Source organism: Camelus bactrianus, chromosome 22, assembly GCF_048773025.1.
Source record: "Camelus bactrianus isolate YW-2024 breed Bactrian camel chromosome 22, ASM4877302v1, whole genome shotgun sequence".
Lineage (NCBI taxonomy): Eukaryota > Metazoa > Chordata > Mammalia > Artiodactyla > Camelidae > Camelus > Camelus bactrianus.
Genome location: NC_133560.1, coordinates 6,274,094 through 6,288,448, shown reverse-complemented (window position 1 = coordinate 6,288,448; position 14,355 = coordinate 6,274,094). Strand labels below are relative to the sequence as shown.

Here is a 14,355-nt window from a genome sequence, read left to right as displayed (position 1 = left end):
CACGTGCTGGGTGCAGGGTCAGATAGTATCTGAGGGAGAAAACAGAGCCAGAGCCCACACGGGTCCTGTTCAGATGGGGAGAGCCCCACCCAGGCACCCCTGCCAGCCTGGCTGGTCCCAGGCTCTGCATGTGGACTTAGACAACTTTGAGGAAGGCACCCCAAAGTGTGGAGGGCCTGGGAGACCCAGGGCAGGACCCAACCACCCAGGTCAAAAGAAATCCTGGTTGTGGAGGCCCTAGGTATGGGACTAGGGTGTCCCTAGACCCTCTCTCCTAGGACCTAGGGCTGAGCCCGACACCGGAGGCCATGAAGGGACCGGGGCAGAGCTGGCCCCAGATGAAAGGGAAACTAGAGGAAGGCAGTCCCCGAAGCCAGGACTAGACACTCAGGGCAAACCTGCAGGCAGGGTCACCCCTACGCATCCCAGACCCCAGGCTGTTCAGACCACCCGCCTCCTGGGCCCAGGCCACCCCCAGTCGCCCACGATTGCCAGTCTCTGGGCCCCTGCAGGTGCCTTCTCCCTGAGACTCTGTCCAGAAACACAGGAGGCTTCCTCTGCAGACCCACAGACCAGACAACGTTCATTCCTCAGTGTCAACAAAGCCCTCGTCTCCAGGGCAATGACTTTTACTCGGTAAATACTAGGCAGCTTTGGACGGCGGGCACGAGCCCCGGTCTCGGTGAACTACAGCCGCTCTCTGCCACCCACCCAGCCGGTCTCCCTCCTGAGGTCGAGCTGCTGCAGAGGTGAGTGGATGGAGGCTCTGATGGGCTCCTCACCCGTGGGGACAGGAGGAACAGGTCATGGCTTCTCTCCAGCTGCATGAGGTGGCCCAGCACAGGGAGAAGAGCCGGCCGCTGGGCTGTGACCCATGGAGGGTGGCAACGGCTGGGGCAAAAATCCCCCCCCCAACATTGTAGAATGAGTTGTGCCCACTTGCTAGCAGTTGGGACGTGGGGTGGGGAGTCAAGGGCCAATCCCAGACGGGAGTCCTGCTGGTAGGACCCCTACCCATGGGTGACCAGGGAGTGAAGAGGTGCTGTCCGCTTTTCGGGATGGCCACTCCACCATTCCACAGGGATTCTGCTCAGGCCTTTGAGTTTGGAGGAGATTGAACCCCCTTCTGGCCCCAAGGGTGGGCCCGTCTCTGTACCCACTCCCCTACATTTGACCCTGCCCCTCCCGTGAGTGGCGGAGACCTAAGCTCAGCAGCCCTTGGGCAGTCCCAGCCTGCTGGGAAAGAAGTGTCAGCCTCATGGTCCGCTGACTCTGGGGTTGTGGTGGTTCTGGGCCTGTTGGCAGGGGAGAGGGTGGGAACCATGGAGCCTTCTCCTCTGGGGTGCAGAATGCTCACTTCAAAAATATCCGAAGTCAAGCCTTGCTGCAGAGTGAAGACTCATTCTCCATCATCAGGTCTGTATGAGAAATGAATATTGCCCCCAGTCACCTGCCTCTGGCATTTTCTCCTGTTGAGCTAATAACCGCATTGCTTCTTTGGCTAAGGGGGCAGATGCATGTGCCCCCACTGTGTCAGGCTGCAGTGACTTCCTTCACTGAACTTAATGAAGAGGGTCAGGGCAGAGCCAGTTCCTAGAAACCCAGAGTATTCTCTAACCACTCCACCACATGACCTATACAAGGCTTGGCTCCTCTCAGGGAGGAGAGGATGGATGGATGGATGGATGGATGGATGGATGGATGGATGGCTGGCTGGCTGGCTGGCTGGCTGGCTGGCTGGATGGGTGGATGGATGAATGGATGGATGAATGGGTGGATGGATGGCTGGAGGGATGGATGGATGGGTGGATGGATGGGTGGGTGGATGGATGGATGGATGGATGGATAGGTGGATGGATGGATGGATGGATAGGTGGGTGGATGGATGGATGGATGGATAGGTGGATGGATGGATGGATGGATGGATAGGTGGATGGATGGATGAATGGGTGGATGGATGGATGGATGGATGGCTGGCTGGCTGGCTGGATGGATGGATGGATGGATGGGTGGATGGATGGGTGGATGGATGGATAGGTGGATGGATGGATGGATGGATAGGTGGGTGGATGGATGGATGGATGGATAGGTGGATGGATGGATGGATGGATAGGTGGATGGATGGATGGATGGATGAATGGGTGGATGGATGGATGGGAGGATGTATGGATAGATATGTGGATGAACTGATGGATAGATAGATGTTGGTTGGTTGGGATATGCAGTAAATTGATGAATGTATGGATAAGGAGTGAATGAGTAGGTGATAGGTAGATGGATAGATGGGCAGAATAAGTGGATAAATACATGAATGTATGAACAAATGGGAGGGTTGAGAAATGGACAAATGGATGGATGGATGGATGGATGGATGGATAAATAGATTTCTCTTAGGAGACAGTAACCTTTTTGAAGCTTTTTGAAAGTAGGCTAGTGCATTTCATTTTTTTGTTTTCACCCACAAAACAGGCTTCACAAAAGTATTTCTTAATGATAACAGACTGTGTGCAGGCATTGCCCTCAGATCCAACGCGTACCATAACATTCATATGAAAATCTCATAAAACCAGTAGGAGTGATTTTGTAACAGCCATTCCCTGCAAATCACACTTACAAGCTATTTCAAAGATGATTGTATTCTTTAAAATGTACTTTGAAACGGTAACTGATTTAAAAATTATATATATATACATATATATATGAAATACTCTTATTTTCCTGTTTAGTGTGAGCCTATCTCCCTTGGCAATGTAATTTAAGAAAGAAATCTTCATAAATATTTCTATTCATTTTTTCAAAAGAAAAGAAAAATCACTCTTTCTCTAACCAACCAGCTAAATCCCCCCACAGCGTATAGGTTATCAGGGTCTCAATTCGGAAATCACAGATTCTTGGAATGAACATGTGAAGAATGTTTGGAGAATGTTTGGGGCCACGCCTATCAACCCTCCTCATCTTAACGCAAGAAAGTGGAGATCAGGAGAAGGGCCATGGCAGCCAGCATCAGGAAGGGTCTAGATGGCAGATGCAGAGAACACCGGCTCCCGTGCTACCCTGGAATCTCCAATCCGTCAGCAAGGCCTTATACGACAGGCTAAGCCCCGAGACAGCTGCCGGGGAGCAGGAGCCCGTTAGAACCTGCCCTCTGCCTCCCTCTCAGACCTCTTCTAGCCACGCCCCTTTCCATGGGATGCGGTGTCTACGGGGTCAAGGGGAGGTGCCCACCCAAGCCTACTCCCTCACCCTCCAGACTGTGCTCTGGGTCCCCTAGATCCCGCAGGTCCTGCCCCCAAAGCCCAGGCTCACGTTCAGGACCCATGCAGCCCTCTTTCGTGGAGCTGTCCTAGAGGGTGGACCCCACCACCAGTAGACCTTCGAGGTGGCCAAGAAGTCTCTGTTTTCAGGGGCTCCTGGAGCCCAGGGTGAGAAGAGGAGGGTGATGCCAGGCAAGGAAGACAGTGCCTTGTCTCCACCCCGCCCCAGCATAGAACCCTGAGGAGGTCAAGAGTTCTCACCTTGCTTATTTTTTTAATTGAAGTATAGTCAGTTACAATGCATCAATTTCTGGTGCACAGCATAATGTCCCAGTCATGCATATACATACATAGATTCATTTTTATTTTTTTCATTAAAGGTTATTATAAGATACTGAATATAGCTCCCTGTGCTATACAGAAGAAATTTGTTTTTATCTATTTTTATATATAGTAGTTAATATTTACAAATCTCAAACTCCTAAATTTATCCCTTCCCACTCCCTTTCCCCCGGTAACCATAAAATTGTTTCCTAAGTCTGCGAGTCTGTTTCTGTTTTGTAGATGAGTTCATTAGTGTCCTCTTTTTTCTTTTTTTTTAAATTCCACATATGAGTGATTTCATATGGTATTTTTCTTTCTTTTCTGGCTTACTTCACTTAGAATGACAATCCCCAGGTCCATCCATGTTGCTGCAAATGGCATTATTTTATTCTTTTTTTTATGGCTGAGTAGTGTCCCATTGTATAATATACCACAACTTCTTTATCCAGCGCTCTGTTGATGGACATTTAGAAGAGCTCTCAATTTGAACCTGGTTTCCAGGCCACTTTAAAGATGCATTTTTCAAGGCTAGAGGCGTAGCATACTTTATTTGCCAGTTCATTAGGTTGCTTTATAGCTTTTAAGCATTTAGACCAGCAGTTCTCAAACGTTTTGGTCTCAAGACCCCTTTACATTCTTAACAATTATGGAGAACCCCAAAGAGTTTTTGTTTGTGGGAGTTATATCCATCAGTGTTTATCATGTTAAAATTTTAAACTGAGACACCTTGAAGACATTCATTCATTAACTTGTTTTAAAAATAACAAGGAGCTCATTGCCTGGTTCTATAAATAACACGTTTTTTAATAAAAACTATGTCTTCCGAGACAAATGGGAAAGGGAGTGGAAGGCATGCCATTGTTTGGCAGTTTTGCAAATCTCCTTAATGCCTGGATTAAGAGAGGCAGCTGGGTTCTCATCTCTGTTCCTGCCTTCGGTTTGTTGTGATGTGTTGTTTGGTTAAAGCATAAGAAGAGGCTTGGGAGCCCTGCAGAGATGCAATTAGAAAAGGAAGATTTTCATCGCCTTTTCAGAGCATCATGGATTTTCTTACTTGATACTAACCCAGAACTCAACAAGAAGCTGTTTCTTCTTTTTTTTAACTGAAGTATAGTTGACTTACCATATTCTATTAGTTTCAGGTTTGTAGCTGTCTTGTACACCTTATCTTTAAAGATTCAGTATCTTTATAGATTATACTCCATACAAAGTTATTATAAAATATTGACCATATCCCTTGTGTTGTACATTGCATCCTTGTAACTTATGTATTTTATACCTAGCAGTTTGTACCTATTAATCCCCTTCACCTATTTTGCCCCTCCCCCCCAGCCCTCTCCCCACTGGTCACCACTGGTTTGTTCTCTGCATCTGAGTCTGCTTCTGTTTTGTCATATTTGTTCATTTGGTTTTGTTTTTTTTTTTTTTTTAGATTCTACATATATGTGTGAAAACAGTATAGTGGTTCCTCAAAAAAAATTTTTAAAGAAGCAGTTCCTTAAAGTCTAGTTGTCAGGACCAGGACAAGGTGAGCGAGTCACTCAGGGTACAGACTCGAGACACTCTCAGCTGCGAGAGGTGCCTGAACTTTGTTCCTTCCACCTAATTCCAGCTCTGCTGGTTGTGGTGTGAACTCTGAAACCACAGTGATAAGCTTTCTGTATTCTGCTCCATTAAAATTCATTTTTCTGTCTTGGCCTCTGAATGTGTACTTTGCCTCATTTTTTGCATGATTCTGTAACTGTCAGGGCTGGGATGTGGTTTTACCCTACTGAGAAGCTACCAAATTAACTTGCCATTTCATGGATGCTGGCAAAAGACATGAGATTCCTGTGTCAGTGACAAAGGACTTTATTGCCCACAGCACGCTTCCATAGCAATCATGTGGGCATTCAGAGAACATTGGTTCTTCAAGTCATGCAGGGCTTCCAAAGGTTGACATGCTGCTTTAAACAGTATCAAGCATCACTTTCGTGAGAATCATCATTACTCTCATCAACAAAGTCTTTCTGTAGCGAGAAGCTGTTAAATTTACAGTGGTGGGGATATGTTTTCCAAAATTCTAATTTTCACCTAAAAGTTCAAATTTTCTTTTTGGCCACAAATACTATTAGTCATTTTCCTTGAAGAAAGAAGTTCACTTTATTCATTTTCAAGAAAATGTGTCCCAAATACCTGAGTCTGAATAACCATTAGTGTGTCTGTCAATCTTTCAAGTCCAGGGCCACATTCCCCCTACCACATTCCCCCTCAAGTCCACTTCTCCAGCCCCTCTGGGTTTCTTGCTGCACCTTACGAGAGTATGTTTCTGTCTCAGGGCCTTTGCACATGCTATTCCTTCTGCCTGAAATGCTCTTTTCCCAGATGGCTTCCTCCCCCACTGCATTCAGTTATGTTTTAAAAGGCACTTTCCCAGAGAGCATTGCCCTGACTTCCCGGCCTGTGTTAACCACCCCCACACATACACTGAACACCCTCACCCTGCTTTATTTTCTCCTTTGTGTATATCGTTTCTTGAAATTATATGATCTGTTTTCCTGCCTGCTTACTATCTGTTCTTCCCACTCCCACCATCGCCACTAGAATGCAGCCCCTTGTGGGAGGTAGTCCAGCACCTGGGACAGCACCAAGGCACAAGGTAAGTGCTCAAGAACTATTTGCCAGACGGACGGAGAGCAGCTGTCACTGGGCACCAGGCTCTCGGAGGCAGAATACAAGACACACACAGCTGCGACTTGTAAGATACTTGAAATTTCCTTCGTAGTTGCAAAAGAGTCTAATAACAATGAAATGTGGAACTCTATGAGAAACAGGTACAGAGAGGGACTCAAATACCCATCAACAAAAAATGAGTAAATTGTGGCCTCCATATGTAATGGAACACTATGCCCGAGAGAGAGAGAGAAATAGTCTCAGCAACCTGGATAATCTCATTATGTTGAGTAAAAAAAGGCAGACACACGAGGGAAAACACTGAATGACTTTATATGAAGGACAAGAACAGGCAAAACTCTGTTATGATAGAAATCGCAACAGCGGTTACCTCTTGGGATGGAGGAAAGTATAGACTAGGAAGGGACGGGAGGGGGCCGTCTTAATGGGCTTTTGTTTTAATCAGATGTGCTAAGGTGACAAACACAGAGACAATGGCCTTTAAAAGAGAAGCTTACAACTTACAGTTCCCAAAAGGACGGGGCATGTCGGGCCATGAAGGGCCACTTGGGGAAGCACCAGATTGGTCAGAAGACAGAAGGAGCCGGGGGAAAGCATGGCCGGGGCCCAGACTGCGGCTTCCCGGGGAAGAAACGAGAGCAACAAGTAGGCGAGTGTGAGCAAAGTTCAGGACTGGCTGGTCTAAATAACTTCAGCAAGCCCTGGACTGTGGGGGTGGCCTCTGGTTGTTTGGAATCTGGCTGCGGGGTGATTTAGGGCAGGGGGACATTGGCTTGACTTGTGAGTGAGATAAAGAAAGCAGTTTGGATTGGTTGGTTTGCATATAAAAGGCAGACTTGCAGGCAAGTTGTTTGCTGTCTCTAGACCGGGAGGGGCAGTCTCTCCCCAGGCAGCAAAACATCAGACGATGCCAAAGCATCCTAAAATACGAAAAATAAAAAAACATGATTAATGCAAGAGCCTTACAGAGTGCTGGTCAGCTTCTCTACACACGTAGAAAGATGTGTAAAGATCTGCTTGCTGCTGCTGCTGAACTAAACTTGAGTGCACTTGCCCGCACACAGTAAAACCCATCTACTGACACCCGGGCTGCGGCGAAGGGCAGTGCGGTGTTCACTGTGGCACCAAACATGGAGTCCAAGAGGCTAATGTTCAAAAGACCCAAACTCCCCAGTGACTGTCAGGGGAAGGGTTTTAAAGACAGGGCGAGGGGGAGGGCTGTGGGCGGGTGATGGGCTCGTGGGCGCTCTTCTGATTGGCTGGGGGGGAGGTCGCTGGAAACCAATCGCCCTCCTGGTTCCCGCCGGCCTGGAGTCTCCGCGCTCGTGGGCAGCACACAGTTAACTTCTTCCACCCGGTGGGGGTTTCACACTCTGCAAAACAGCTCAAAGGATACGGCTCCGAATGTTATCTATAAATCCGGAGGAGGAGCTGAAGTTCCTTGACTTTGATGGCTAAACTATTATTATTTTGTCTTGCTTGACTGCTTTCCTTTGTTTCTGCCTTTTCTCTCTTCTCTGACTAAATATGCTCTTTGGAACTTGCGGAAGGCCTATGAGGCTGAAGTGCTTCTACAAACAAGAGGCAGGCAGAGGGGAGGGTCTGTCTCAGGAAGGCCCTTAGGGTCCTGCCTGGTGATGATATCAGTGTACTTTAAGCACTTTTTTATGATACCTCAATTTCCTAAAAATACAAATACAGAATTTAGTTGGAAGAAATACAAAGACATAAGAACTCACGAACTCTCACCACTCTTTCTAGCATCAGAATCCTCCTCCTCACACCCAGACTTGAGTCCCAGAGGTCCAGGCACAGTTCCACCCGCTTCCAGCCCCGAGGCAGCTTGGCACATTCATGGGAGCCCGTCAGTCTCTTTCTAGATGCCAGCTTAGAACTTAGAAAATTCTCCCTTTGACTTACTCTTCCTCCTGAGCCTTCCTGTAAGCAAAGCAAAAAGGAGGGAAAATGCACTCCAGGGTGCTGCCCGCTGCCACCTTCCCCAGCCCCTGCTCCCCAGTCCCTTCCTCCTGGGATGTTTGTGGGCTCCATCACCCCTTCCTAGGAATTCTCATTTAGCAGCATGGATTTTTATCCCACTGCTAGAACTGAGGCTTCTTGAGGCTACAAGTGCTAAGCACACAGGAACTACTCCTGGGCTGAGCAGGGGGCAGGAGTGAAGCCTGGGCAGCCATGATTAAGCCGAGCCTGAAGGCAGCCTCGGGGCAGAGATGGGTGGCTTGGCACTCCGTTCATGGGCAGGGAGACCTGGGGGACGCCACCCCGATGCTGGACCAGGCATGACCCACTCAAGTCAGACGCAGACACTCTTCTGGCCAGGCTCCCTCAGTACCACCCTCTTCTAGCTGTCGCATGGGAATGCCTGTGTCCTCTGGCTCCCCTCCTCCCCCACCAAGAGGTTGAGCCCCTCGCCTCTTGTCCTGAGGCCAGCACAGAGCCTGCTTGGCACAGAGGAGAGGGCAGGGACCATTGTGGGTTGAAGCCGTGGGTGGATGGATGAGGGGTTAGTATGGAGGTCACCAGAGTGACACCTGAGAGATTAGGGCACCTTCTCTGGGGTGTCACCTCTGACATAGCCCAGATAAGGACTGGCCAGAGCTGAGTTTCCAGAGGATGCCTTCCATGACAACCATACTACAGGATTCCGGAGCTTCCAGCCTGGGCCACGCTCAACCAAGTGCCACGAGGATGCTCCCAGCTCGGTTTTGCAATGTTACTATGAAATGCCTGCTTTGGTGTAGCCAAGCTGTGGCCCGGCCAAGGACAGTCTGGGAGAGGCAGGGCCAGCCCAGACGGCGCACGCAGATGGGCGCACAGGTGAGACAGCCGGCAGCCCAGGGGGCCGGCTCTGGTCCGCGCTGCGGGGAGCCCCGGTCCAGGGGCTATGTCAAGAGCCTGCTCGGACAGTCCCTCCTCAACCCTGGAAGGGAACGCCCTAATTATAAGGGCTCCTGGCCCGCACAGCTCTCACTGAGAGGAAGCCTGCAGTGCCAGATGGGCTCGCTCGTTAAGTTGGGGAGTGTGGTGTTTCTTATGCAAATGAGGGCAAATAAATCCATCAGAGAAATGTGAACAACAAACATGAACAGGAGTGGGGACTTGGTGGGTGCTGGCTGAGCGAGGACAGGGCAGGGGAAGGAGGCCTGGGAGGCCCCTGGTGCTGCCGGGCCACACTCAGCCCAGGTGTTTTGGATTTGCCTGCCCAGGGCTGCCCAAGAGGGAAACAGGATTCCGGGCTGCGTCCAAGGCCAGACACAGGGTAGTGGCTGGGCCTGGCCCGGCCTGCACCTGAGCACAGGGGTGGGCAGGGAGGGCAGGAGGGCACCAGGAACTAGACGGGTGCCAGGTGCAAGACCAGGCCTTCAACTGTCCAGCCCACCTCCCAGCTCGAGCGAACCCACCTGTAGAAGGATGCTGGCCAGACGCGGCCGGCAGCCAAGATGCTAGAGAAAGGACCACCAGGGCCCAGTCCACGGAACCAGCCCCCCGGGAGTCTCCTGGACGTCTCCAAGATATCACAGCTCAACACACTTGGCGCCTGCCTCGGGGCAGGAGTTCCCTGCTCCATTCAGGCCCATCTGACAAACAGTCCAGACCTAGGCGTCTTCTCAAGCCTCCCTCACCCTCCTTCAGGTGCCCTGCCCATCCCACTGTCCTGCCAGCTCCAGCTCCTAGTTACCCTCAGCAAACCCACCCACTTCTCCATCTCTCCCACCTCCTCCCGGCCCCAAGCAGAGGGCATGTCCCAGTATCAGACCTCACACCCCTACCCACCTTCGCCCAAAATGCACCTTCTCAGTGAGGCTAACCTGAACACCCTTTTTAATGCTGAAAGCTGCCTCTTCACCCCCCTTACCCTACCCTTCTTTGTCTTTCCATAGCCCCGATCATACTGTGGCACATTAGATAACTCACTTGTTCATGTTTTCAAGTGTTTATCAGCCACCTTCTCCAGTGAGATGTGAGCTCCATGAGAACAGGGATCGTCATCCGTTCTGATCCCTGAAGCATCCTGAGGGCTCAAACAGCACTTGTGCATACTAGGTGCTCCTCACACGCTATCTGAGTGAACAGGCACAAAATGCCCCGTGACCATGCTATTCTTGAACTGCAGGTGAGTACAGCTCTGGGTCCAACTAACTTCCTGAGCTTCAGACAGACATTAACAGGGTGGATATTTTTTCAAGTGTCTTCCAGTTGAAAGGGGCAAACTTAACTCAAGATCACATAACCAATATTTATATAGTGGAATACTACTCGGTCATAAAAAAGAATAAAATAATGCCATTTGCAGCAACATGGATGTTCCTGAAGTAAGCCAGAAAGAGAAAGAAAAATTCCATATGCTATCATTCTTTGTGGAATCTAAAAAAAGAAAAAGACACTAATGAACTCATCTACAAAACAGAAATGGACTCACAGACATAGTAAACAATCTTACGGTTATTGGGGAAAGGGGGTGGGAAGGGAAAAATTATGAGTTCAAGATTTGTAATTATTAACTTTTATATATAAAAATAGATAAAAAGCAAATTTCTTATGTACAGCACACAGAACTATATTCAATATCTTGTAGTAACCTTTAATGAAAAAGAATATGAAAATGAATATATGTATGTTTATGTATAACAGAAACATTATGCTGTTCACCAGACACTGACACATTGTAACTGAGTATACTTCAAAAAAAAAAAAGACATAACCAAAAAGGTCTTTATTGGCTCCTGTAGCTTCAAACTCTAAGAGTAACTGTGGCTGGACCCAGGTAAGCAAAGGACTCTGTCATGGCTTGTTGTCACTATTGCTGGTCTGAAGCTCAACCAGGCTGCATCTCACGTGTGACTCCAGTAGTCTCAGGACAACTCCTTCCCCACCCCAGGTCCACAAGGCAGAGACCTTCTCTTAAAAAAGAGTCCCTATTGGCCATCTGTATGTCTTCATTGGAGAAAGGTCTGTTTAGGTCTTCTGCCCATTTTTTGATTGGGTTGTTTGGTTTTTTTGTTATTAGTTGTATGAGCTGTTTGTACATTTTGGAAATTAAGCCCTTGTTAGTTGCATCGTTTGCAACTATTTTCTCCCAGTCCATAGGTTGTCTTTTCGTTTTGTTTATGGTTTCCTTTGCTGTGCAAAAGCTTATAAGGTTAATTAGGTTCTGTTTGTTTATTTTTGCTTTTATGTCTATTGCTTTGGGATTTTGCCCTAGGAAAACATTGCTATGATTTATGTCACAGAATGTTTTGCCTATGTTTTCTTCTAGGAGATTTATTGGGTCTTGTCTTATATTTAAGTCTTTAAGCCATTTTGAGTTTATTTTGTGTATGGCGTGAGGGAGTGTTCCAACTTCACTGGTTTACATGCAGCTGTCCAGCTTTCCCAACACCATTTGCCAAAGAAACTGTCTTGTCTCCATTGTATATTCTTGCCTCCTTTGTCAAAGATTAACTGACCATAGGTGTGTGAGTTTATTTCTGGGCTCTCTATTCTGTTCCATCGATCCACACCTGTTTTTGTGCCAGTACCATACTGTTTGAAGTGCAGATCAGAACTACAATGAGATATCACCTCACACCAGTCAGAATGGCCATCATTAAAAAGCCCACAAATGATAAATGCTAGAGAGGGTGTGGAGAAAAGGGAACCCTCCTTCACTGTTGGTGGGAATGTAAATTGGTGCAGCCACTGTGGAAAACACTATGGAGATTCCTCAAACAACTAAAAATAGTTACCATGTGATCCAGTAATCCCACTCCTGGACATATTTCTGGGGGGAAAAACTCTAATTCAAGAAGATACACGTACCCCAATGTTCACAAGCAGCACTGTTTACAATACTCAATAACTGCCCACTGACAGATGCCTGGGCAAAGAAGCTGTGGTATGTACGTGTACACACACACACACACACATATATATATCACAGCCATAAAAAAGAATGAAATAATGCCATTTGCAGCAACATGGATGGACCTAGAGATGATCATACTAAGTGAAGTAATTCAAAGACAAACACCATATGATATCACTTATATGTGGAATCTGAAAATAAATTATACAAATGAGCTTATTTACAAAACAGAAACAGACTCACAGACATAAAAAACAAACTTATGGTTACCAAAGGGGAAAGGGGGTGGGGAGGAATAAATTAGAAGTTTGGGATTAACAGATACAAACTATTATATATAAAACAGATAAACAACTAGATCTTACTATATAGCACAGGGAACTATATTCAGTAGCTTGTAATAACCTATAATGAAAAAGAATATGTATATGTATTTATATGCATAACTGAATCACTATGCTATACATCAGAAACTAACACAACATTGTATATCAACTATACTTCAATAAAATATATATCTATAAATAAAAAGCAGGCACTAAAAAAAAAAAAGAGAATCCCAAAATTAGCCTGGCTTGAATCAGGTGCAACCCTTCCACCCGTGCCCCAAACCACTGCCATTCCCAGGAACAGAATACAGTGACTAGCCAGACCCGGAGTACTGGAGTTAGCCCAAGCCACGTGACTCAGACGGGAGAGAAGCGAGGCCTGCTACCAAAGCAGGGGCCATGGATGCAGGGCAGGCATGAGCAGCTGTCCACCCCCCCAGTGCCTGCCTGCCGGGGTGAGGGAATAGCTCCCAGATGTCCAGGTGGATCCCGGTGCTGACAGTAGTCGGCCTTGCCCAGGAAACCTGAGCTGTCCTCTCACCACCCCAGTCTCCATCCAGATGAGAAGTAGCTTGAGAAGGTCAAGACGTCAAAAGACCCCTTTAGCCAGAGTCTGGGTCTCAGCAGCAGTGAAGCTTCCTACACATTCTCCTGACTTCACCCTCTATGTGGCCCCCAAGTCAGAAGCCAGGACTAAGAACGGTGACCACCATGGTCACCTTCATGTGATACTGTTTTAGAACTACAAGACCATGCAATTAGACATGAGAACAAGATTCAAAGTTTAAGTATTCAATATATTCAGATATATTGAATAGTATCAATATATATAGACGATGCAATTACAAACCTGAAAAACTCAAGAAAACTGACTGAAAGCTATTAAAAATAATAAGGTAATTCAGTGAGTTATAAAGTCTATATCCAAAACAAAATTGATTTCCTATAGTTTGTTATGGGACAGAGGAACAACACCAGCTAGATGGTGTAACAGAAGAAACTGTATCATTCAAAAAAGGACAATAAAATTTTAACTAGGAATAAACTGGATGAAAAAAATATTCAGTGAAGTAAAAGAAGACTTGAATAAATAGACAAACCTTGTTCTTGAATACAATATTGATACAAATTTTAAAGATGTTCTACTAGGTTTGAGTGTCCTCCCAAAACTCGTGTCCTTCCCAAATCCTCAGAGTGTTGCTTTATCAGGAAATAACAGAATTCAATTTTTCAATTAGGAAGTTGGAAATGTAATTGGTTAAGGTGAGGTCATCCTGCAGTAGGTGTGCCCTTAATCTAAAGTGACTGGTGTCAGAAGGAAAAGGCAGGAGACACAGGGAGAATGCCATGTGGTGATAGAGGCCGAGGCTGAAGTCATGTGTCTGCAAGCCAAGAAACGCCAAAAACTGCCAGTAACCACCAGAAACTAAGAGGACAACGTGGACCAGATTCTCCTCTAGAGACTTCAGAGAGCGCACGCCTTAAGTTACAACTTCTCGCCTCCAGAACTATGAGAGAATAAATTTCTAAGTCATGTAATTTGTGGCAACTTGTCACTGCAGTCTAGAAAACTAATACAGATGTCCATTCTCTCCCATATTAACTATAAGCTTAATTCAACCCTAATCAAAATCTTAATAGAATTCTGTTTGATTTGAAGTTTGGTTTGGTTTGGCTTGGACTGATCGATCGATGGGTTGATTGATTTTGGGTTTAGAATAGTATCTTGTTCTATTTTTTTCTTCTTACAATTTTTGGAAAAGGAAGAAATCTATCTGAAGGAAAATAAAATTTCGCCCAGGCAATTTCTGAAAAACAGAAGCAGCAAAGCAGAACCAGCATTCTCTCCCAGACGTGATGGACCTGGCCGGCACCGCTGCCAAGAAGGAGAAGTCAGGGCAGACAAGGGAGT

At 46.8% G+C, this 14,355-nt stretch overlaps 1 pseudogene; it reads right to left on the bottom strand.

The window, feature by feature from the left end:
- Nucleotides 1-1,501: 1,501 nt before the first annotated feature.
- On the bottom strand, nucleotides 1,502-2,193 carry LOC141574710 (uncharacterized; annotated as a pseudogene).
- Nucleotides 2,194-14,355: the final 12,162 nt, after the last annotated feature.